Below are 7,615 nucleotides of genomic sequence, written 5' to 3' on the forward strand. Positions count from 1 at the left end.
CCATTGAAAATCTATGGCGCACACGATTCTATTCTGACACAAGTGGAGCCACCATGAAGCAGAACCTACTGGATGGCAGCTGTTTGTTTTTTACAATCAGGTAATAAATGCCTCCTATATTCAGGCACGTTACATATAGCATCTTTAATCCTCACAGTGATCTTTAAGGTAGGTATTATATCCATTTTACAGGTGAAGAAATTGAGATTCAAAGAGGTTAAGTAATTTGCCTGAGCCTATAAAACTAGTAAGTAGCAAAGCTGGATTCAAAGCCAGATCTTCCTGAATCCAGAGCATTTGCTCTTCCCATTTCACAATGTCATCATAATGTTGCCTGGAGCTCATATGCAGGTTTGTTCTCACCAGCAATGCAAAGAGTATGAATTGCATGGCTGTTCCCCAGACCAAGAAGGACCCTGCCAAGGACAAGGTTCCAAGCACTGACCAAGTGGTGCTAAGAGGTAGGTAGCTGGAGCTGTGGGGAAGGATTGCTGCATGCAGTGTTAAGGACTCCTGCCCAGCCAGAGATAGGCATTCACCTGGTGAGTGTGCCTCCTCCAGGGCCTGAGTTTTGTTGGGATCAGCTCCTGTGTTTTCTGGCTTCTTCTCTTTCTTCCCTTTTCCCCTGCAAGCCCTTTGTGCAATGGGTTTTCCCTTCCAGTTCCAGTTGAAGAATTAGCCAAGAAGGGCCCTTGGGCCTCCCTCTGGGTGTTTGTTTTTGTTGATGGGAAATGGTTACAAGTCATTCCAAAAGCAGTGTACCAAAGAGCAGGGAAGGAGGGTATGGGGCAAGAACAAATGTTCCTGAAGATCTGGAGAGCTTCTGGTGTGAGCTTGACCTCCCTACAGCTGTGGGGTCACTGGCCTGGACCTTCTGAGCAGTGAGTGGCAGGGTCAGTTGTAATGAGCAGAGTCCGTGTGGAACAGAGAAGACATTCCCCAGGGAAGGAACCTTAGGTCAGACCACAAGCTGAACAGAAGTCTGTGATGGACAGCTGATGAAAAGTCATAGTGATTCTATGTCTAAGAAGAAAGGTTCGGCAATTGACTTCCCAAAATATTTGCCTTTGAAAGTTCTATGAAACACAGTTATACTCTGACACCTACAAGGTAGCTAAGAGTCAAAACTGACTCAATGGCAACTAATCAAATTGGTTAGCACAACAGACCCCAAAGATCTCCTTCTTAAACCTAGGAGGACAGGGCTGGCCAAGTGGATACCCAGATCCCTATGCAGAAGACTAGGCCAATTGAAGCTAGCAGTCTACTGATCAACCCAAGAGGCATGTCCATTCGCACAGGATACCCCACAAGACTCAAAAGCAGAACAAAACTTTGGGTGTCTCTTAAGGACATGCTACTTAACAAGACCGTGTAGTGTTAGCATGGTTATCATCACTGTCATCATCGAATGAATACTAACAAATGCTTTATTCTGTCATTCAAAATTTTCTCCATACATATAGCATGACCATGAAGACAGTCTTGGTACTCTCTATAGAATCTAAACTAGTTCTCATCTGATGAATGATGAGAATTTGATGAACTGTTACCTTGTATTTATCACTGAGGATGTGGTTGATACTACAAAGAAGCATAAGAAACTTCTCTTCAAAATGGAAAACCAAAATATAGGCACATAAATAAAAAAACAATAAAGGACTGTAGTGCAGTGAATTACTCTTCTAACCATAGTCTTTATAATTCCCACCAGATGACTGGATGGAGTCATGCAAATAAAGTGTATGGGATTCTACTAAGGATATAGGTCAGTTTTGCCATCCTGCTGGGTTAAAAGTGAGCCATCTTGACAATGTAAGTCCTAGAGAGCTCCCTAGCTTATCCAACCAAGTAAAAACTTCTCTCACATTTGGTCATTTTGTGTCTCTACAACCATGCTAAGCAAGATAAGGGAGACTGTGGTAACACTTTGGCAGTTTGCTCTCTTATTCTGAGTCCTGACTTGAACCAGCAGCCTACAGCCTGGGGTGATTCACCAGCTTCCACAGTCTTGTGATGAATGGAGACAATATTGAAGTTGTCAATGATTTCCTTTTATTTGGATTCACAATCACTGCCAATGGAAGCAGCAGGCAAGAAATCAAAAAACATATTGCACTGGGCAAATTTGTTGCCAAAGACTTCTTTAAACTATTAAAAAAGCAAAAGTGTCACTTTGAGGACTAAGGTGCACCTGCCCCAAGCTATGGTATTTTCAATGGCCTCATATACATGTGAAAACTGAACAATGAAGAAGGGAGCCCAAAGAAGAATTTATGCTTCTGAAACATGGTATTGGTGAAGAACATTGAATATATTATTGTGTTGGTGAAGAATATAGAATATACCTTGGACAGCAAGAAGAATGAACAAATCTATCTTGAAAGAAGTATAACCACAATGTTGTTGTTGTGACATTGAGTCGGTTCTGACCCATAGCTACCCTGTATAGGGTTTCCGAGGAGCAGCTAGTGAGCTTGAACCACCGACCTTGCAGTTCAAACGGCTTTGCAGTCTGGCGCATTAACCCACAGCACCACACCAGGACTCCATAACCACAATAGTGAGTAAATATTATCATGACTAATTACTATTGTCACAACCATAATGGTAGAAGTTTTATAACATAAAGGGGGAAGTAGTTAATCTAACATTCCAGGAACTGAGGACCCTAGGACTATCAAGGGAGAAGAGCATGAGCAGAATGTGGAACCCTAAGTATGAGTATTCCAGAACACTTAATTGTGCTCATGAGGAATCTGTACCTGGACCAAGAGGCAGTTGTTCGAACAGAACATGGGAACACTGAATGTTTTAAAATTAAGAAAGGTGTGTGACAAGGTTATATTCTTTTACCATACTGTATGCTGAGGAAAGAATCCGAGAAGCTGGGTTATATGAAGAAAAACGTGGCATCAGAATTGGAGGAAGACTCATTAACAACCTGCAATATGCAGACGATACAACCTTGCTTGCTGAAAGTGAAGAGGACTTGAAACATTTACTGATGAAGATCAAAGAGCACAGCCTTCGGTTTGGGTTACATCTCAATGTCAAGAAAACAAAAATCTTCACCATTGGACCAATAAACAACATTCTTATCAATGGAGAAAAGATTGAAGTTGTCAAGGACTTCATTCTTCTTGGATCAACTATCAACACTCATGGAAGCAGCAGTCAAGAAATCAAACGACGTATTGCATTAGGCAAATCTGCTGCACAGGACCTTTTTAAAGTGTTGAAGAACAAAGATGTCAGCTTGAGGACTAAGGTGTGCCTGACCCAAGCCATGGTATTTTCAATAACCTCATATGCATGTGAAAGCTGGACAGTGAATAAGGAAGACCGTAGAAGAATTGATGCTTTGAGTTATGGTGTTGGAGGAGAATATTGAAAGTGCCATGGGCTGCCAAAAGAACCAATAGATCTGTTTTGGAAGAAGTGCAGCCAGAATGCTCCTTGGAGGCCAGGATGGCCAAACTTCGTCTCTCATACTTCAGACATATTGTCAGGAGGGACCAGTCACTAGAGAAGGATAACATGTTTGGTAAGGTGGAGGGTCAGAGAAAAAGAGGAAGATCCCCAACGACATGGATTAGCCAAGTGGCAGCATCGATGGAGTCAAGCATGGCAACAGTAGTGAGGTTGGCCCAGGATAGGGCAGTGTTTCATTATGCTGTGCAAAAGTCGCTATGAGTTGGTACCGACTTGATGGAACCTAACAACAACAAACCAGAGAAGCAGCAACACCAGAGACGGAGGCAGAGATGATGACATGGAGAGAGGGAGTAGCTGAGGACTCTAGATTCATGGAAAAAGAAAGGCTGTGTGCTGATAGGCAGGAAGCAGGCTTGTAGAATGTGCCCTTGGGTTGTTTAAATGATTATATATTCCTGAGTGATTTTGTGTACACCAAAAACAAAGCGAAACAAAACAAAAACACACAGAGGAACTAGAAGCAAATACTGTTGATTGATGGTACATGGAGGAGACTATAATCATTGTAATAAAATGAATTATGATAGGATGAGTACAAAACTGATGTTCTCCCATGTAAACTCTCACTCAATTCACAATAAAAGGTTTGGGGAAAAAAGTATAACCAGAATGCTCCTTAGAATCAAGGATGGCAAGACTTCATCTCATGTACTTTGAACATGCAATCAGAAGGGACAGTCCCTGGAGAAGGTCATATGCTTGACAAAGTAGAGGGTCCACAAAAAAGAGGAAACTTCTTAACAAGATGAATTGACCTAATAGTTGCATCAGTTGGTTCAAACAGACACAATGTGTGGTACAGGCAGAGTTTCGTTCTATTGTACATAGAGCATAGGGTCTCAGTGAATGGGAATCAATAGGCAGGCACCTAGCAACAACAAATTTTCCTTTTTATATTATTGTTTTTATTTTATTTTTCATTAACTTATTTTTATGAGAGTTTTATAAGCCTTTGGTGATGGTGTTAGCTGCTGTTGGGCTGACTCAGATGCCTGGTGACCTTATACAGACATACCACAGAGATAGCTGTTCCTTCTAGACCACCATGATAACACAAACATACTGTTGTCATCCATGGCCATTGAGTCGATTCTGCCTAGTGGCCACCCCATGTGTACAGAGTAGAATTGCTCATAGGGTTTTCAAGGCTGTGACGCTTGGGAAGCAGATCACCAGATCTTTCTCCCAATACACATAATTGGTGGTCCTTAAACTCATGCTCAGAGTCTTGGTGTGAAGCTGTGGGTTAAGGTGCTGGACTACAATGTCTGTTTGAACTGAAAGGTCAACAGTTCAAGCTCACCCAGCTGCTTCTTGGAAACCCTACATAGGGTTGCTATGGGTTGGAACCAACTTTCCAGCACTTAACAACAACAGAAATTCACGCTGAGAAAACCTTTTCCTGGATCTCAATACCATCTTCCCCATAGAAATGCCTTAACATTATGCCACACAGAGGTGCATCTATGGAAAGCAACACCTATGGTAAGCACTGAAATAGCACCCTTGTCTAAACATCTGACACCTATCTTTTAGATGACATTGCCATAACATCAGCTTAAAAATGCAAGCCAAACTTACTAACGTTTTTACTTAACACATTGTAGCACTAGATGAAAATTACAACTGCACCTTCCTTGTTTTTGCTCATGAAAACTGGTCTATGAAAATTGGTGCTCAAAGTCCATTTTTTCCCATTTCTTCTCTTTCTACACTCAGCAGAGCAAGATCACACAGTCTGCCTTGATCCACAGACTGGTAGTGATTGTGCGCCATCAAGTCAGTTCTGACTCGTAGAGACATTGTACATGGTTTTCAAGGCTGTAAATCTTTACAGGAGCAGACTCTTAACAGTGCTCATCTTTCTCCTCTGAAGCGATGAGGGGATTCAAACTGCTGACCTTGAGGTTAGCAGCCCAATGAGTAGCCCACTATGTCACCAGGGTTCCTTTTCTTGATCCACTGTTGTTAAATGCAGTTCTGACTCATAGTGACCCAGTATAGGGTTTCCAAGGAGCTACTGGTGGGATTGACCTTTCAGTGAGCAGTCCAGTGCCTTGATCTATTGCTGTTGTTAGGTACCATTGAGATAGTAGCAACTCATAGCGACCCTGTATAGTGTTTCTAAGGAGCGGCCCGTAAGCTTGAACCGCCAACCTTGCAGTTCAAACTGACATTGCAGTCCAGTGCATTAACCCACAATGTTGCACCAGGACTCCATGTTGTTGTTGTTGTTAAGTGCCATTGAGTCGGTTCTGACCCATAGTGACCCTCTAGAGAATTTCCAAGGAGCGACAGGTGAGCTTGAACCACCAACCTTGCAGTTCAAACTGACTTTGCAGTCTAGTGCATTAACCCACAGCACCACACCAGTACTCCATGGAGGCTGTGTCAAATACAAAAGTTGTATTTGACAGTTAGTTGTAACTGCTGGCTGGCAATGGAAACGACAGTGGTTACTAGAAACTGCTTTATTGGCATCCATCTTTAAGGGACACCTGGGACCTGTGTCATATGTGTCATACCTGTGCCATACCTGCCATGTTCTAGACACAGCAGACTGATGACATACCAGGTATTTTGACACCAAATAATATCCCAATGATACTTCACAGTTACCCAGGCTAGTTAGCTTTTCTTTGATCCTTAAGAGTAGGCATGGCCTACGCTTGTTGTTTTAAGCAGATAAAAGAAGTGGAACACAAGGGAGAATAGCTCCTAAACTTTCACCATGTCACCTTCTGAGTCAAAGCAGAAATAATAACTTGTACTCATTCCTCTCTAACTACCTCCAGGCTAAAACCTGGGCTCTACTGGCTAGTTCTACCTCGTCAGAACCTCCAGAAATGCCCTCCTGTCTGCCCACCAAAGGACCAATTTCTCTACCCACTCACTCACAGTAGCTCAGCCCAGCTCACTAAGACCTGCAGCCATCAGGCTGGGAGTAGGAGGCCCTTTCTTCTTGGTCGGCTAGCGGGTCTCTTTTAGCTCAGCTGGGCTTGGTTATGCTGGGTTATGGGCATTAGGACCACCAGTCGAGAAGCAAAGGCACGATTTCCACCAAGAGCATTGCTCTGAGTGCTGGAGAGGTTAATTCATAATTTTGGATTGACTTTGGAAGCAGGGTCACCACATTCAGCCCCACAGGCTGTGCACTATACAACCACAGGGATGCGTGTGAATGGCACCCACTGCCTTGTGGGATTAAATAGGAACAAGCAAAGCTTAATATAGAACTCTATGTTGTTGTTGTATGTGCCGTGGAGTAGGTTCTGACTCACAGCGACCCTGTACAGGGTTTCCAAGGCTGTAAATCTTTACAGGAGCAGAAAGCCTCATCTTTCTCTTATGGAACAGCTGGTGGTTTTGAACTGCTGACCATGAGATTAGCAGCCCGATTCATAACCACTATGCTACCAGACCTCTGTACACATAGATAAAAGGGTTAGAAGCAAGCAGTTTGTTCACAGCCTGTGCCAGTGATGGCAAGCAGTATTTGACAATGGGCTAAGCCCCAACTGGGCACTGGGCAACCTGATTCTAGCCCAGTTCATCTAGTAATTCATTGACTTTGAGTAAACCACACAGTCTTTCTGAACCTTAGTGGCATCACTTCAAAACAGGGCTTCAAACAGGCCTTACAGACTCCAGGTGATGCTTATGCGTATATGTTGTTATTGTTGTTGTTAACTACCGTTGAGTCAGTTCCCACTCAGTGACTCTGCATAGGGCTTCTGAGGAGTGGCTGGTGGTTTTGAACTGCCAATCTCATGGTTAGCAGTCCAATGCTTATCCTACAGTGTCTAAGAATGTATATATAAGAATCACCTAGGGATCTTTCATACATCTGGGATGGAAAGGCAAGCTCTCAGCAGGGAACTGAGTCAGAATGAATAGTTGGAAATACGTCTCCAAATGATACAAAACATGTGCAGATACTGTGCAAATTATGTCACTTAAGTATCACAGGAGAGTCCCTGGTGGTGCAAATGGCTAACATGCCCAGCTCCTAACCCAAAGGGTAGAGGCTAAAGTCCACCCACAGGCACCTTGGAAGACAAGCCTACTGATCTACTTCTGGAAAATCAGCCATTAAAAACCCTATGGAGAACAACAC

This window comes from Chrysochloris asiatica, unplaced genomic scaffold (assembly GCF_000296735.1).
Source record: "Chrysochloris asiatica unplaced genomic scaffold, ChrAsi1.0 scaffold00050, whole genome shotgun sequence".
NCBI classification, from domain to species: domain Eukaryota; kingdom Metazoa; phylum Chordata; class Mammalia; order Afrosoricida; family Chrysochloridae; genus Chrysochloris; species Chrysochloris asiatica.